Genomic DNA, 19,196 nt, shown 5'->3' on the forward strand with positions numbered 1-19,196 from the left:
CTCTTGCCCGGAATACACTTGACCCTCACTGGGAGGACCTAACTAAATACCATTTGTCCTCCAAGACTCATCTCCGGGAAAACTGCCATGAACTTCCCCAGTTCGATGAAACGTCCTTTATGTCCTGCCACCCTCCCTGTGCTTCATTCCATCCAAAGCACCCCCTGCCCAGTATTGGGCTTCGTTGCTCTCTTGCCTGTCTTCACGACTCTTACTTTTCTCACATCAACAAGGATTGTCACAGTGCCTCGTCCATGGCAGGTATTCAATAAATATTTATTGACTGGATGTGTACTTTGGCTCCTGGATGGAATGAACACATCTGCAATCACGAAGGTGTGGTCAGCTTATTGTAGGGGAAAGTACTCTGGATCTGAAGTCAGAGCTTGCTGGTGGCCGGCTCTGACACTTCCAACTCTCTGGGCTTAGTTTGGTCAGCTCACGTTTCTAAGGCCTGGTCTCCTCATCTCAAAACGATGAACAGTCTTACCTGCCTAGAAGGGCAGCTGAAGGGATTGCGGTAGGGAAGTAACTGGCGCTCTAAACACGGCAGCTTCGATGAGTGACTGGAAGATCCGACGCTGCTGGAAGGTTTTGTATACCCTGAAAGCAAACACAGCACTAAACACATGCTGTAATACCGAATGGACTTTGTTTTCCTGCTCTTATTTTATATTATGTAAAATAACAAGTCATGCCTCTTGACAGACCTGAAAAGGTGATAGATACCCTATTTCAGAAATCCAGGTGACCAAAAAACACATGAACCCAATTCTTGCTCGGAGCCTTACCCCAACCTCTATAGGTAATCACCCGTAACAGCTTTTTTCATCCTTCCTGTGTTTTATTTGCAAGACAAATACGAGCAGAGCCAAATACATATTATATCCCCTCCTTTTTATGCAAAATGTGCCATGTTCTACATACAATGTTCTGAACGTGGCTTTTTCCACTTAATATCTAAAGAGAGTCTGTGACCTTCTAAGTTTGCCCTGAAGAATTCCCATCAAGTAGACAAGTCGTGGAAAGAGGGATGCTTTTGCGTCACAGCTCTGAACTATAAGCAAAAGGTAGAAGCCTTGACTCACAGCCTCGACCACAAAGTAACTGTGTGACTAACACAGCCAACCAGCCGCCCGCTGTATCAGGCCACAGGCAAAAAAATTGCAACCGGGCTGAAAGGGATACAAAGATCTCAGTATTACTTCCTTGCGATCCAAAGAACGCTGCAAACAGCACCAACGCCTACTCTTTTCCACCTGTTCTTCATCACGGAAATGATATGCCCCCCAGTGAGCCTTCACCTTGGAAAGAAAAGATTATTTTCAGAACTGTAAATAGCGTCCCTTTGGGGGCTGTGCCTCAGGTTCGGAACAAGAGCCACATTTTTCTTAAAGGCTCTGTCTGTTTAGAAATCGAGAGCTCGTAGTACAAGGGGCTGGTTTGGGCTCCATAAACAGTTCTTATTTCTTTCAGTTTTGTTGATCACATAAATGATGAAATTACAAGTACAAGAATATTAAACGTTTGGCAAAATGAGGATGTTAGAATAATAACCCTTCCTTTCCCTGGCAAGTTTAATTACGGCTCAGGTTGTCCACGTCCTCTCTGCCTTCTGACTTCTTTCTTGGGCGTCCATCACCTGAGTTGGTGACCTAAGTCCCACACTCTCATCCGAATGGCCCCAGTTTTTCACTCTGCTCCCCACTCCACGTTCCTGACTGCCCACTGCCCTTCTAGACGTTCTCCACCTGGGCAGGGAAACAGATTATTCTCCATCTCACACCCAGCAAACCATGCCACTCTGACCCCATTTGTCGTGTAAACACACTGCAGGGAATTTAGCAGGACGATTAAGAATGAGCTGGGAAGGGGCGCCTGGGTGGCAAAGCGGTTAAGCGTCTGCCTTCGGCTCAGGGCGTGATCCCGGCGTTATGGGATCGAGCCCCACATCAGGCTCCTCCGCTAGGAGCCTGCTTCTTCCTCTCCCACTCCCCCTGCTTGTGTTCCCTCTCTCGCTGGCTGTCTCTCTCTGTCGAATAAATAAAGAAAATCTTAAAAAAAAAAAATGAGCTGGGAAGAGGACAGAAACTTCCTGATGTCTCAGAGGGGATTGCTTCTGACCCACAAGCCCAGCAAGTGGGAGCCTGGGTCGTCTCTCCACACCGGACAGACCACAAACACTGCAAATCCATCAGGCAAAGAAAAATAAGTGCGTGGAGCTCTGGGAGCCAGCAGCAAAGGCCCCGAATCCAACACAGTGAAATGGAAGGAGGGAGGGTGATTCGGACATTCAGGTGAAGCCCAGTAGCAGCTGATTTCTCCACAAAGCAGAAAATTTTGGCACAATGTATTTACTGTTGGTGCTTGAACCAGAATAGGAGGAAAGTCTGAGGAATGAGCTGGCGATGGCTGGGTGGAGGAGGGCAGAGGGAACAAGACACGCAAAAGCCTGGAGGCTCTAAGTCTGGAAATAACAGGGCATTTTAATACCTCCAGACAGAACACCGGGCAGCCAAGGCCAGCATCACGGTGAGAGAGAAGGGGCTAGAGAAATGGCCAGCGCTGAAGGCTCTTGTGAGGTCATGGTATGGATCTCGGATTTTGACATGAAGGCACCACTGGGAGCCACTATAGGGTTTTAAACAGAATAATGAGATCAGATTTAAGTCATGGGAAGGTCACGCATGGCGCGTAGATCATGGATTCGAGTGCTGCCTCCACGGAACCTACTATATTATATTGTAATAGGCATTAGTCTGTCCCCGCTAAACTGTAACCTCAATGAGAGCAGGGAGTATATCTGCGTTCTCATTGTTGTGTCTCCAGCTCCTGGTAAATGCCTGGCACACAGTCATGAATGAATGAATGGATTGATATGGTGGGATCCAGTGTCATTCATCTTTTTGTCTCTGATGCTTATGTAGCCCTTAGCACAATGGAGGTAGTAGATAAAGCTCTGATAAATAAATGAATAAATAAGAATTTCTGCCTCCTTTTCCAGACTTCTCTCCCAACGTTCCCCAAGACCTTGTGATCCTATAACAATAAAATTGTATCAGAATCAAAATCAGAATCATTGCAATAACCTCTGTCTCCTTTTCATAAGCAAGAGCTCAAAGCCCAGTGCCATTCCCCCCCCCATGTCTTTTCCCTGATTACGATCACGGCCACCAACGACTACATACAAGGATTTCTTCCAACCCTGGTTACCGGCGTTATGTGCAACAAGATAGGGTGTATGACTTACTCCTGCCAACTAGAAGAGAAGAAAAAAAACTAGAAACAACTGATTCTGGCAGTTTTCTCTAACATTAATCATTTTCCATCTTGCCATCTAATTGCCATTCTCAAGGTTTAATAATTATTAGTACTGTAGCTAATACTTGCAGAATGCTAGATTTATGTCAGGCACTGTTCTAAGTGATTTATATTACATAGATATAGTCATTTAATCCCCATGAAATCCAGATGAAATTCATACCAATATTAGCTCTATTTTACAGATGAAGAAATGGGGGAACAGGGAATTGAGTCATTTGTCGATCACACATATTCCAAAACTACTATGTGGCAGAGTAGAGATTTTAACCTACTCAGTCTGACTCTTCTGCCTACAGCTGGGGTTTGCTGGAGAGAAAGGGCGGGGTGGGGGATGGGGAGCAGACAATTTTATCCGAGCCTTTCCACTATTAGCAGCGACTTTCGGTAAATATGTAAACTTACTGAGCCTCAGCGCTGATATCTGTAACGTGAAGATAGAAATAGATACTTCACAGTTTGTTGAGAGCAGTAAATATAAACATGCATGTAAAATATCTGATTTGACTGAAAGTATTTAACAAATGTCATTTCTCTCTCTCCTTCACCCAAGTAGTTCTCTATTTTTAGACTGTCACAACCCTTTGAGGGCCACCATCAGGAACCACACAGTTTACCTCCCAGCCCTGTCCTATACCAGCTGTAGGAACTGAAGCCCCCATTTCCTCTACGGTAACCTAGCAATCATAAAACCCATTGTAAGATTAAATGGGATCATGTTTGGAAGGCTACTAGCACAATGCCTGGCATATGGTGAATGTTCAGTAAATGACAGCAGCTATAGTGATGGCAAGAATAAGGAAGAGGAGGGGATTATGAGGAATTAAGGCAATGATGTTTTCAGCTTGATTCTGCCTTCCCACCTAAAAAAAAACCTGCCATCTGCCCTCCAGGGCTGTAAGAAATAGAAAATTTTGTCACTGTTACTTCCTGGAAGGAGAGAAATTACTTGAATCCCCAGTGACTACACTCAAACACAACAGTCTCAACCTTCTAGTGCATTAAATCATCTGGGACATTTATTAAAACTGCAGGTAACAGGGGCGCCTGGGTGGCTCAGTCGTTGAGCATCTGCCTTCGGCTCAGGGTGTGATCCCAGAGTACCGGGATCGAGCCCCACATCAGGCTTCTCCGATGGGAGCCTGCTTCTTTCTCTCCCACTCCCCCTGCTTGTGTTCCCTCTCTCGCTGGCTATCTCTCTCTCTCTGTCAAATAAATAAATAAAATCTTAAAAAAAAAAAAAAAAAACCCTGCAGGTAACAGGGAACTACCCACAAGTTCTGGTCAATAGGAAACTGATGTGGCCCAGGTCTCAGGTGATCATGTTGGTGGCCTGGGATCACACTAAAAAACACTGCCCTGGGATTAAATCGGTATATTTATTGCCTTGAGCCCAGATAATTTCTAAGAATCTAAATAGGACTTTTAGTGAGATATAAGAGTGACTCTTGCTTTAAGGGGATTATTTATTGGGAAATATTTATCACTGCTTACCAACTCAAAGCATTTGTTCAATGATGGCATGGTTTAATTTTCGAGAATAAAATATATAACAAAATAGACACCACTTTGACATATGTATGTGTACCCAAATACATGTGAGTATTGATCTTAGCAGTTTGAAGTATCCTTAAAAGAACTTCCAGTGTAGGGGCACCTGGGGGGCTCAGTCGGTTAAGCATCCAACTCCTGGTTATGGACTAGGTCATGATCTTGGGGTTGTGAGATCAAGCCCCATGTGGAGCTCCCCACTCAGTGGGGAGTCTGCTTGGGATTCTCTCTCCTTCTTTCTCTGCCCTGCCCCTCCCCCAATCATGCATATTCTCTCTCTCTCTCTCTCTGAAATAAATAAATAAACCTTAAGGATAAAAGAACTTCCAGTCTATTTTCATTATCTCATACAACCTAGTCTTAAATTTCAGTCCCTGCTAGCCTATAAATCGTTTTGTCCAATATTTACCTACTGTTACAAGAAGGATAATGAATTTGTGTCCTCTATAACTCTGAAAGGGTTTTATTGCCTTAGTCAAACTTTGTTTTATTCAAACTTTATTCCTCATACACTCATCAAGAATGTTTCAATGCACTTCACAAAGTTCACCCAGTGAACAGTTCCGGTGTTAGTAAAGACAATTTACCCATGGTTAGTGCCACTTTCTAGATTAAGTTGAGGAGAAGAGTTTACATATCCACAGGCCACAAAGAAAGTCAACATGATGAACTGTCATCAAACTGGTTCTGTGCCCAAATCACTAGACTTTGTCTGCCATCAACTAAATTTAGCCCATCTTTGTTTGCTTTAAAGAAAAAGAACTCTTAAAGATAAAAAATGAAATGTTCATATTTCACTTTTGGCCATTATTATGGCTTCCATGGTATTATTAAGAAGTTAAATCTGAAGTCCTTCCAGAGACAAATGGAAGCTCACAACCCAATGAAGCAGATAAATTCATCTTTACTGATGTTAAAAAATTTTTTGAGACATGTAATAATTTTTAGTTGTTCCTGGACAAACCTTGAGTAAACTAAAAACTAAAGAAAATTGAGACGTGGTTCCTAATATAACCTAAGTAACTTCACTCAGAGATAATGAACATTTCACCTTTTATACATTTTTTTAGTATTTTTCAAACACTTGTTATGCAAAGAATTATATCATGTGAATATCACCAATTCCAGATCTCCTCTTCAATATTTCTTTGATCAAGTACTTTTAATCCAAACATTTCTTATAACATTTGAGAGTAAAATGTCTTAATTTATCCATTTACAAATGTTTGAAATTAACCATTGGCTCAGTTTCACGCCAAATTTAAAGAAAAAAAAATTTGAACACTTAGTTTATGATTTTTGAAATTTCATAGCCCATGAACTTTTGTTCCAAAAACTATTTTGGGTCTTACTGTATATTTACTGTCTTAGCCCTGCAGTTGAATGCTTTTAATATTATCCTTTAAAATTAGAGATTAAAATGGTCTATTTCAACTTGCTATTTATACTATCCCTTTTAAGGGAAGAGTTATTTGTAAAAAAGCTGGAGGGTGTTTCTAATGACTAATGGGACATCATAAATTAGAATCACGTCATATCTTTGCTCAGTTGACAATGTAAAAAACAGGTGCCTATCGGGTTTCTCTTTGGTTTGACAAACAGGTGTGTGGTATGCCGCTGTGGCTGACCCAGCCAGACACTCAAGTTCAGACAAAGGCAATGCAAAGTTCCTAGTCATTTTTGTTTATTCTAGCTAAGGAACGCTTGCGAACTCCATCCAGTCCTGGGAGTCTGCTTGCTCAGGGACAATTTTACTGGGTACATTCAGTGGTGTTTCAAAGTTTACAAGGATGAATTTACAGGGTTGGCTGATTTTCTTTTTATAGAGGTTGACCTCATCTCTTGAAGCCTCCTGGAAGGCAGTATCAGTGTAACCTATGTCTATTCAAAGTAGATGTTGAGGGGAAAGTAATTCTCCAGTTTAGTGCATTTAAATTAACCTACTACTCTTACTCATTTATAGACATATTCAAAAAACGTGTTTTGCACTCAACCACAGCTTGCACTCAACTGAATCCCATGGTAAGCTACAGGAAGACGCACATAAAATATAAAGAACACTGGTTCTTAGCCTATGTTCCCTGAGCCCTATGATCCTGTGTGAAAATTCTGTGTGTGTGTGTGTGTGTGTGTAATTGTGCATTTTCCTGGGTAGAAGAACCATAGTTTTCCAGAATTCTCAATAAGGCACATGACTGCAAAAAGTTAAAAAAAAAAACACTGACATGGAGGGAAGAATACATGATTACTTGTCTTTGCTTTAGTATCAAGTATAATAAAACATCGCAAATTGGCTTCTTGTGACCCATCATGATCACGTCAATCAAAGGCTGATTCTCGGGCCCTTCCCTACTCCTTAGGATTACCTTTAGCCTCACTCCAGTAGGTATTGCTCAGGGTGCCAGGGCCTCTGGAGGGTTCTTTGGAGAGTCAGTTCCAGGGACCACCAGGGCACTGGTGAGATACCAGATGATTTTAGCTGGCATAGCCATGATACTTAGATAAATTCAGGTAGTTAACAGATGTGTTCCTTCACTTTCTCTATTAGTTCTTCTGCTTATGGCAAATAAATAGGCCCAGTTGGTATTAGGATTATTTTACCACTTCTATAACTCTCCCTAGTCTCTCTTTTCAACAGAGAGAGCAAGCCTCAAGCTCAGTCTTCACAGGCAACTCTATCTGGCAAGAGTTTAATAACATTTCTTTGTTCAGGATGCTTTTTTTATAATTACCTTCTCCTTAAGGCAAATAATATTGGTTTTCAATGTATAGCTAGTGAGAAAATTTATTTTTTAAGTGAATGTATTTAATTTGGAAAAGGGAAGACAACTTAAAATCATAAAAGTAAACAATAGAAATTTGGAAAACACTAGACCAAACAACTGCTAATGAAGTCATGTTTTTAATTAGCTCAACTGACTTCTGGAAAATTCAGTCTAGTTAGGACAAATTTTTTAACCAACAACAGAAATTTCTATTAAGCATTTCTGAAAAAATGTGAGGGATGCCTTTAACATTAGTTAGTTAGTAAGTTAGGATGTTTTCAGATGCTTGTAATAGAAAACACAACTAAAAGTTACCTTCAACAGTAAGGACTGTCTCCTGGTAGTTCTAGAGCAGATTCAGTCCATGACTCGGTGACATCATCAGAGACCCAGACTCTTGCCATACTTTCCTCTACGATTCTTAGCGTGTCAGTGTTGTCCTCAGATTTACTCCCCCATGATCTCAAGGTAGCTTCCATGACACCAACCCCCTCGTCCAACAATGGCCAGATTCAGAAAAGTGGGAACCACTGTCTTTTGGCCCTTTCAAGCACAAAGGAAACTTACCCCAAAATTTCCCCTATTTGCTTTCACATTTCATAAGCAAGGTTCCACCCTGTGCCTGTCTCTAAATAGAACATTGCCAAGAAAAAAGAAATTACTAAGACTGCCTTAGCCTAATCCCCATTTGTACACTGGAGGGACTAATGAAGGTACCAGGCCTAATAACAGAACAATATTGGGGTTCTCTTAGCAGCACATATGAAGGGAATGGCTGTTGGGCAGGCAACCCACATTGTTTGCCATGAGCTTGCATTAACACAAGATTTTAACAAGTCGGAGGGGTACAAAAAGGCTAAAACTTAACATTGGAGAAAAATCTCATTTCAGCGTCACAAAGAAGTAATAGAAACCTTGGCCATCAAAATACACACAGAAGATGGTAGTTTGGAAAGTAGAAGATGATAGTTTTTTTCAGGGTCCAGATACAGTAAACTCTCAAGAAACTATTAATCTCAGGGATTTAAAAAACATTAATTGGCTGATAATCCTTCTCCCCAATCCCACCCAGTCCCTCAGATTTTATGAACAGGTAAAAGATATGCAAGGGCAATCCCACAGCAGAAAAAAAAACAAGATAGTGGTTACTGTTGTTATTCTTAAGAATTTGAGGGGCGCCTGGGTGGCACAGTCATTAAGCGTCTGCCTTCAGCTCAGGGCGTGATCCCGTCGTTCTGGGATCGAGCCCCACATCGGGCTCCTCCACTGGGAGCCTGCTTCTTCCTCTTCTACTCCCCCTGCTTGTGTTCCCTCTCTTGCTGGCTGTCTCTCTTTCAAATAAATAAATAAAATCTTTAAAAAAAAAAGAATTTGATCTATTTTTTTAAAGCTGCACAGAAGTTACTATGGGAAAAAAATAAGAACATTATTGGAGTTCGTGAGACACTTTCATTTTTTTAAAAAATTCACTTACATGTGGAATATGTCAGTAAGCATCCTTACCTTACCTGTGCATAGAACCTGTCAATGTTTTAATCTGCCCTGACCGGTAACTTTAGTGACAGTAAATGAAATACAATATAAACTTCCAACTCACCTCTTTCAGGTTCTTTGTGTTATAAATGCTTCCTAAGCATAATTCTTGGCTTTATTTCCCACTCCAGAAAGAATGGAATCAAATAAATGGTTGAATTAGGATCTGGACTGAGCCATGAGGAGACAGGAAAGACCATTTGACAAATATGGAGATACTGGTTGACAGACATTTTTCTCCAGTTTTAAAGATGTAAACTTGACGACCCAAGAAAGGGAGTGATTTGCTGGAGTTTACAAAGCTAGTAAATGGTGGAGCAAAAATTTGAGCTCAATCCCATATTCCTTCCATCGAACTATCTTGCCTCCTGAGGGCTTGTGCAGCCAAATACCGAAGGACAAAATCAAGAGGTTATAAAATGGGATCAAAAGAACAGGTTAAGGGGCGCCTGGGTGGCACAGCGGTTAAGCGTCTGCCTTCGGCTCAGGGCGTGATCCCGGCGTTGTGGGATCGAGCCCCACATCAGGCTCCTCTGCTATGAGCCTGCTTCTTCCTCTCCCACTCCCCCTGCTTGTGTTCCCTCTCTCGCTGGCTGTCTCTATCTCTGTCGAATAAATAAATAAAATCTTTTAAAAAAAAAAGAACAGGTTAAGAGATGTGGAGAAATAAAAAACCAAAAGTCAAAAACAAATCTAGGCAACAACTGGATATTTAACACCTACTGTGTCCCAAGCATGGAATAGAAAAGAGACTGGAAAATCTGTCTAGACGTGGTGGGAAAGTGAAGGACGTCAAGAATCAATAGTGACTCCAAGATACTCTGAGACCTAAAGGGAGGGGCTTTTTCTATGTTCCTTGGTGTGGAGCCAGAAACAGGGAGTGGGTGTGGCTGGGACGTGGGGATAAACAGGCACACCTGGAGAACAAGGAATGTACTTTGCAGGGTGGGGTTGGGGGAAACGTACTTTATGGTAAGGTTGCCTTTTCACCACTAGGTAAGATTTCCTTTACTTTACACTTCTATGGATCCGGGCACAAAGTCTAGCTACCTAACTCTTAAATTAACTGATGCTTTCTCTCCTTGATCACAGCCCAAATATTTGCATGTTTTATACACTGGTTGAAGTCATTTTTATCATAAATTTTTTTTAAAGATTTTATTTATTTATTCAACAGAGATAGAGACAGCCAGCAAGAGAGGTAACACAGCAGGGGAGTGGGAGAGGAAGAAGCAGGCTCATAGCGGAGGAGCCTGATGTGGGGCTCGATCCCATAACACCGGGATCACGCCCTGAGCCGAAGGCAGATGCTTAACTGCTGTGCCACCCAGGCGCCCCTATCATAAATTTTAGTAACCACGATTTATCAGGAATTATTAAAGCTATGATAGTGTTACCATATTTGAGATCCCTCTGGAAATATGATTTTAGCATTTCTTCTGTTCACATAACAAAAAGTAGGGCTATTGTTGCCTGAGATGTCATCTGAGTGTCAGTGTTATCTAGATATCTGCCACTTAAAAAGACTAAATATCATTATTATGGTTGTCGGTCCAAATAATACTGCACAGTTTTAGCTGTATGACTCATCTGTAGAAAAGAATGCAATTTCTTTTAGTGTATCAATTTTAACCTGCCAATCTTCATAATGGCCTGCATATTTTTCATTAGCCCTTTTTGTACGTATCAGGGCTACCAAGAAGACTTGGCAGATGTCTGTATTTATCCAAATCTAGGGGAAAAAAATGTTGGTGCTAGGCCATATTTTCAATGTGGGCTTACCAAGAGTCCATTTAGTCTCCACCCCAAGCCGGATATACCCTGAAAAGCAAGATGAGAAAATCCCAGGAGGCCATGCAACAGAATTTCCAGAGACAGAAAACCAGCACCACACCCCTTCCCCCCACCTTTCACGGAGAGTACAAAAAAGGTAGCCCACTCCACATGCTGTTGGTCAAAGGTCAAAAGGCACTTTGATCAGTCTAATCCTACTGATGTCTGGAGAGTGGACATAAATTCATTTTACTAAATATAATTTTTTAACGATCCCATTTCTCAAAAAGCACTGAACTCATTTTTCTAAGTGAATTTTTCAGTATTTAAACATACTTGGGAATTAGCATGCAAAAGTTACTGGTGGTAGAGTGTACTGCTTCTTTTACAAAGATGATATGAAGATCAGACCAAAAGCTCTGAACCTGGAGTCAGAAAGAATCTTGGTTTCAAGTCCTGGCTTAACCATTTGATTTCACATGACCTTGGGCAAGTTGCAAAAACTCCCTAAATCTTTTCTTTCTTTTTTTTTTTAAAGATTTTATTTATTTATTCAACAGAGGTAGAGACAGCCAGCGAGAGAGGGAACACAAGCAGGGGGAGTGGGAGAGGAAGAAGCAGGCTCACAACGGAGGAGCCTGATGCGGGGCTCGATCCCATAACACCGGGATCATGCCCTGAGCCTAAGGCAGACGCTTAACCGCTGCACCACCCAGGCGCCCCTCCCTAAATCTTTTAATCTAAAATATAAAGATAATAAATTTTATTTTAACAAGTTATTGGTTTGACTCCGATGAGAGGGTACAAATAGGTAGTTATAATAGTGCATGACTCTTAAGGAGCTATAAAGAAATGGTAACAAATTTGAAGAGCAATAGACTCAGTCAAGGGGCAGAAAGGAAATCCATTTAAGGTACAGAGTGATTATTTGACTATTGAGAGAAAAATGGAAGGTTTGAGTGTTTTAAAAATTCCATGAAAAATATAGAGCAACCACTGTCCAAATACCAAACAATCTCCACATCTTAATCTACAGCTTTGACCTCTACTCCAAGCTGTCGATTCTGATATCCAGCTCCCCACAGGAACTTCAAAACTATTGCTATTTCTTAACTTAGCGGAGGGTACCCATCATCCACCCAGTCACAAAGTTCAGAAACTGGCTATCATCCTAAAATCCTCCCTCTCTCATGTTCCATCCCAAACATCTCAATCAAGGTCAACAGAGCTGCGGTTCTTGAACCTGGCAGAGCTTCAGAACTAGGGTGTTTTGTAAAAATACCAAGCCTACCCCCAGAGATTCCGATTCAGAAGGCCTGAGGTAGGCTGTGGGAATCTTCATTCAAAAATAAATAAACAGGGGCGCCTGGCTGGCTCGGTCAGTAGAGCATACGACTCTTGATCTCGGGGTTGTGAGTTCAAGCCCGACATCCGGAGTAGAGTTTACTTGAATGAATGAATGAATGAATGAATGAATGAATGAACAGAGAATCTGATGTTCATTGAGATTTAGGAGACACTATTATAGTGCACCTGCTTGCCAGATCTCATATCTGTACCTTCCTCGCAGCCCCACTGCAACTCTCTTACTTCAAACCCTCATGTCTCTCTTGAGTACTGAAATCACTCTTTTGGTGGTCACCCTGCATCCAGTAACCCCCGCCCCCGCCACATGTAATCTATCCTTCTCAGTGCTGCTAGATTTATTTATCTGAACCTAAGCTTTAGAGAAGAACAGATCTAAATTCAATTCAAGGGTTTGCCTTGCATTACTAATTAACAGGCCTATATTCTCGAACAAGTAATGCATCTCTCTAAGCCTCAATTTTCTCATCAGGAAAATGAGGATGATACTAATACCTCTTAAATGAGATTTGGATGGGACGACATATATAAAGCTCTTAGTTCAGGGACTGGCATACAGAGGGCTGTGAGAATTATCATCATTATTGTCTTTGTTATCAAGACAGACATCTAATCATCTAATTCCTATTTCATGTCCTCTTCCTGCTTCCAGTCTCTTTTTCAGTGAGCAAATTCCACAGTTAGAACTTCTTAATTCCAGGGGCGCCTGGGTGGCTCAGCCGTTAAGCGTCTGCCTTCGGCTCAGGTCATGATCCCATGGTCCTGGAGTTGAGCCCCGCATCGGGCTCCCTGCTCGGCAGGAAGCCTGCTTCTCCCTCTCCCACTCCCCTTTGCTTGTGTTCCCTCTCTCGCTGTCTCTCTCTGTCAAATAAATAAAATCTTAAAAAAAAAAACCAAAAAAAAAAACTTCTTGATTCCAATTGCCTTTCTCCAGCCTGGACCTCTAATTATAACCAGTCACAAAGCATCCCATAGATATCGCACGTCCTTCCAGATTTCTCCCCACAGCTCACACCTGAGGCCTGCCCAGATTATGTGATTTGGCCAAATGGGAATATCTAGGCTGTGCGATATGGGTCTTCCCCTGATCAGGTCTGACTTAGCCAACTACCAACCAGCCAGAGTGAAGTGTCTAAAGGAAACGAGCACAATCCCCTACATGTTCTGTACAGCTCCCGATTTACCACAGATACGCGGTATATGTAATTCTACACTCCTCTCCAGACATATGGTTCTGAGCGGTTCTTGCCTTAGCCAACGCCTAAATTTAAGTTCAGGGTGAAGTAAAGAAGGTAGAAGCTCAGGTAAGTTCAGGTGAAGGGGGCCAGTCCGGAGCGATGCCCTTTTCTGGGGGGGGGGGTGAGTCTGGGGGTCAGATCAGCAAGATCAAGGGTGAAACATCTTGATTTCAGAAAGGTACATGGTGGTTGAAGCAGTACCCCCCGCTTGTGGCTGGGGGTATCTGAAGGACAGGGGGGCAGCAGAGTGAAGCCCTGGGGAAGAGAGATTAGTAGAACACACGTGATGGTAAGGATGATGATAGCTGACTTTTACTGAGTATCCACTACCAACTGGGTGCTATGTTAATTCTTTCACAAACATTTTCTCTGTCACAACAACGGTATAAGAGGTTGAGTGCCAGATGGAAAAACTGAGTCTCAGAGGAGGAGTTAAGAGACTTGTCCAAGATTACGCAGCTAGTAAAACAGCCCGCCCCCAACCCCACCCCACCTCCCACAGGAGCCCGGTCATAAAAACGCTTGAATGAGACACTTGAGCTCACTGAGCACAGGCGTGTCCCAAGGGCACTTGTGAATCAATTCGCACACTGTGCTCCGGAAGAGCAATTAGGGCCTATTTCTTTAATCCCTAGGATCCCCCCCTTTTTTATCTAAAGTTTTTATTTAAATTCTAGTTAGTGAACAGATATGGTAAAATTGGTTTCAGGTGCACAGTTCAGTGATTCATCACTTACATGTAACACCTGGTGTTCATCACAAGTAGCCTTCTTAATCCCCATCACTCGTTTAGCCCATCCCCCACCCCCCCCTCCATCAACTCTCGGTTTTTTTCTCATATAGTTAAGAGTCTCTTATGGTTTGCTTCTCTCTCTCTCTTTTTCCCCTATGTTCATCTGTCCTGTTTCTTAAATTCCACATATGAGTTTGGTTCAAGCCAGACAGGGTTGAGCCTGCTGGTTGCAGGTGAGACTGGAGCAGAGAATGACTTGGGTGTCTCTGGTCCCACCTCTAAGTTGGCCAAACAGCTTCAGACACTGGCTTAGACAACACCGTCCTTTGAAAGCATGCAAGAGTTCACGCATAAATCCACTAGATTCTGCCCATCACATAAAAAGTAAATGATCTCCCTGAGAATCAATTCTGGAAAATCAATCCAAAATATTTATACACAGCCTCATTAGTTATAATCCAAAGAAGAAGAAGAAGAAGAAGAAGAAGAAGAAGAAGAAGAAGAAGAAGAAGAAGAAGAAGAAGAAGAAGAAGAAGAAAAGAAAAGAAAAGAAAGAAAAGAAGAAAGAAAGAAAGAAAGAAAGAAAGAAAGAAAGCCCAACAGCACAGGGATGAATAAGTAATTTTTGGCATAAATCTACAAAACAGCCATTAAGACTTACATGACAAAATGTGTATGACAACTTTGAAAGAGCCTTATGGTATAAGCTGAAGTTTTAAAAAGGAGTCAAAATTGTATCTACCATATGGATATAATTACGTCTTTGTCCAAAGCGTAGGAAACAAAACAACAACAAAAAGAATGCACCACAGTCAGAAGGGGAGGGTTGACCCTAGGCAGTGAGAGCAGAGGTTATACTGTTTAGTTTTCTGCTTGTTGGCATTTTATATTTTTAATGAGCATAGGTTAGCTCTCAATGCAAAAAAAAAACCAAAAAAAAACCACCCCATTTTATTTAAAAATAAATACAAAAAGACTTTTCAGAACTCCTGGAAAGTCCTAGAGCATTTTGGAACTATTTCTGAGTCTGGCTCAGGCCACCCTCCTATTCTCATCCTCATGCAGCCATGATCCTGTGACCCAACAGCCTGGTGGCCTGCAGTAATCAGAGCGATGAAGTAACTTCCCTGAAGTTTTGAGAGCTTTGCCATTTTCTCCTGTACCTTATAAAGAGCTGTCAACAGGTTTTTGGCTTCATAAACAGCCAGCCCTTCAGTCTTCCTCCCAGCAGTCCGTTTTCACAGTGATGTGGTAAAACACGGGACCACACAAGCAAGGACTGGTTTCAATTGTTAAACATTCCCCGTTGTGTTTGGTTGCTTTCTTCTCCCTGATGGGCTCCACTAGAACTCATCTGTAAAGTGCTGTTCCTGAAGGATTCCCAATCCACAGAGCCACCACCCCCCACCTGCCCCGCCACTACCGTGTATTCTGAGCAGAAGTAGCCGGGTCACAAGCTTGCATCAACCACTGACACCTCAGAATCCTCACCTAAGAGGAAACAGATGCCATGTCCATCACAGCGAACACAAAAATATCAAAGGACTCTTGTTACCATGTTCCCGTGGTTGGTACATACTTTTCCAGTTCTGTTCTAAAATATCTTGGCAGCCATTTTACTCCAGGGATCCAGAGAGGGGAAAGTCTGTTCTTGCATCATGACCAACGGCTTGGGGAAAGCCCAGTCCCTTCACACACAAACAGGGCTGGCTGCATTTGATTGCACAAAACCAGCCAAACTGGGACTCCTTAACATCTTAACATGCCTTCTGTGGCTAGTCACTCAGTACCGCCTTGGTGCTTTAGTGGAGAGCACAGAACGCTCCAGCGGTGCCCCTTTCAGACCTGTAAGTGTGAGACACACCTGGTTTTTTCCACCTTCTGTCAGCCCTGCTTTGGTGAACAGACAGATTCAGTCAGATTCATTTCTGTAAAGTAATGCTGCTCTATATGACTGTACCAAAACCACATTAAAAGTATCAACTGGGGGCTATCTGGATTACTAGAAAGATACTTTGACAAACAAGATTTTCAAAAAAGTGTGCCAACTGCAGGATGAAGAAAGATGAACCAAAAAGGTGTAACAGTGGAGGAGGGACAGGGGCATCTAAGGGGAATATAGGTCTAAGAATGATAAAGAAATCAAGAGAAGAGAAAAAAAAAAAACCTGAAGGAAATTTCTATCCTGAAAACAAACAAACAAAACTTCAATTTTACCTCACTTTGGGTCTGCATCTGGGGTGTAAGATGGCATTGAGGGCCCCCAAATTTTCCAACAGGACTAAATTCACTTTTCCACAAATTGTTTTTCTCACCTAGAACACGAACCACCACACCCTCTCTTAGCCTTCCTCTCTCTTCCAAACTTCAGTGAAATTAAACCATCTCCAGTATTCCTGTCTTGCATTGATTTCTTTTTAATTTTAACGAAATGAATCAGAACTGAGGAAAATAAAGTTAAAATATGATACAAAACCAATTGGAAAAATATTTTCCAGGGGACCCTGGGTGGCTCAGTCAGTTAAGTGTCTGCCTTCAGCTCAGGTCATCACCTCAGGGTCCTGGAACCAAGCCCCACGTCGGGCTCCCTTCTCAGTGGGAAGTCTACGTCTCCCTCTCCCTTTTCCCCTCCTGGCTTGTGTTCTATCTCACTCTCTCTCAAATAAATAAATAAAATCTTAAAAAAAATTTTTCCCAGAGATTGACAACTTCTTTGGTGTTAGTTGGCGCTATCTTCCTGGTAAAGCCTCCATGATTGGTAATGGCCTTCCCTAGCTCTCACGGGGAAGCCAAAAAAACTCAGTAAAAATTAACACTATTTATCAATAGTCTTCATTTTATCAGACTATGAGAAAACCCAAAAGAAGAGTATACATGGCTCCTCTTCCCCTAAGGAGCTGAGAATTTCAAAATTCTTTTTTTTTTTAAAGATTTTATTTATTTATTTGACAGAGAGAGAGACAGCCAGCGAGAGAGGGAACACAAGCAGGGGGAGTGGGAGAGGAAGAAGCAGGCTCTTAGTGGAGGAGCCTGATGTGGGGCTTGAACCCAGAACACTGGGATCACGCCCTGAGCCGAAGGCAGACGCTTAACCACTGCACTACCCAGGCGCCCCAAGAATTTCAAAATTCTAAAAGGATCCCAGAGAGCTGTTTTACAGTGAGAAAATGTATATTCATCTGAGAATGAAGAAAATGTGGAAGGAGGATTGGTTGTTTAAAAAAAAAAAAACCTTCAGATGCCCTAAGAATCTGTTACTCAAAACGTAATCCCTGGGAGCTTGCTAAAAATGTAAAATCTTGGACACAACCCCAGGTCTACTGAATCAGATTTTTCATTTTCACAAGATTACAGTGCCTACGTGCTCACTGAAGTTTGAGAGGTACTTACCTAAGGCTCCTTAACCCCCTTACACCCCCTGTTCAAATTGCATACAATATGGTTTAAAATGTAGGATGGGGTAAAGAGAGGTCTAACTGCCTCAAATAGTATAAAGGCTAGATCAACTTTCTTTTTTTGTTAAAAAAAAAAAAAAAAGCGAGGCATTTCAACTACGACCAAATTAAACAAGTACAGGAAGAGGGAAAATGGGGGTTTCGGTTACTGATAAGCTTGACATGAGTCAAGTGACTGTGGCTACAAAAAAAAAACTGAAAAGCGAGCAAATACAAGAGCTAGAGACGACGTTCATAGAAGCATGGTGTCTGGATCAGGAAGATGACCGCGCTACGCTCCCTCACACTGACCGAGCCTTATCTTAAGTACATTCGGTTCAAGCCACCATAATTAAGGATACAGGCAAACAAGCACATGTTCAGGAAAGAGTGAAATTGAAGTCACTGTCGATTTTTCTTGGAGGAATTAGAGATGTTAAACACAGTTACACAAAGATTTGGTGAAAAAAGCTTAAAAATATAAAGGAATGTCATGTGGGAAGCCCATGCTTGGTCGGCGGACAAGCATTTGAGAACCATTGGTTAAGGTGTTTGAGGACCATTCGAACCCCATAAATCCATTACTTATGGGCCACATTGAATCTTCAAAGTATCTTCTGCAAAAAACAACAAGGTAGTGGAGCAGATACCATTCTCGAATTACGACGGGGGAAAACCTGATCAATGGTGGATCCTGATCTGGAATGAGGTTTTCTGAGCTTTCATCACCCAGTTTCCTATGAAATTCCTACATTACAGAAGAAAAGGGGCTAAAAGTGACTCCCAAAATTATTTTTATTGCTTTTCTTCTATCCTACAATTCAATGTATTTGCCACTTAGCCTCATAGGATATTGTGCACCTGAAACATGGCTAGTGGAACTGAAGAAATAAAATTTCATTTTCATCTAACTTAAGTTAATTGAAATAATAAATATAATTATATACACTGATATTCAATTTGGTTACTGGAAACTGTAAGCATGTTTGAAACATTTGGGATATATGAATCTACTTTTTCAACTGCATATATTATAAAAATCTAAACATTATTTCCAGTGACAATTAAACATCTTAATTAACACATGCTGTAAGTGGAAAATATGCCCAGATAGCAAATATTTACATGAAAAAAATGAAAAATATTTCGGTGTTTTGTATATTAATTGCACATTAAAATATTTTAGACATGAGTTAAAATATATCATTAATAAAAATCTTTAAAAAAAAATGGGGGGCGCCTGGGTGGCGCAGTCGTTAAGCGTCTGCCTTCGGCTCAGGGCGTGATCCCGGCGTTCTGGGATCGAGCCCCACATCAGGCTTCTCCGCTGGGAGCCTGCTTCTTCCTCTCCCACTCCCCCTGCTTGTGTTCCCTCTCTCGCTGGCTGTCTATCTCTGTCAAATAAATAAATAAAAATCTTTAAAATATATATATATAATTAAAATTAATTTCCCATTAATTTTTATTTCTGTAGTATGTCTAT

At 41.7% G+C, this 19,196-nt stretch overlaps 1 long non-coding RNA gene across 1 annotated transcript in view; it reads right to left on the reverse strand.

The window, feature by feature from the left end:
• LOC123781328 (uncharacterized) overlaps positions 1–15,630 on the reverse strand; it is a 165,106-nt gene extending 149,476 nt beyond the window's left edge. The window contains exons 1-2 of the long non-coding RNA XR_006776663.2: positions 15,443–15,630; positions 491–603 (exon numbers count right to left, since the gene is read on the reverse strand). This is a non-coding gene — a long non-coding RNA (uncharacterized LOC123781328). The remainder of the gene's footprint in view (positions 1–490; positions 604–15,442) is intronic.
• Between the last annotated feature and the right edge of the window lie 3,566 nt (positions 15,631–19,196).

Source organism: Ursus americanus, chromosome 18 (assembly GCF_024610735.1).
Source record: "Ursus americanus isolate L20-20 chromosome 18, mUrsAme1.1.p, whole genome shotgun sequence".
Classification (NCBI taxonomy): Eukaryota; Metazoa; Chordata; class Mammalia; order Carnivora; family Ursidae; genus Ursus; species Ursus americanus.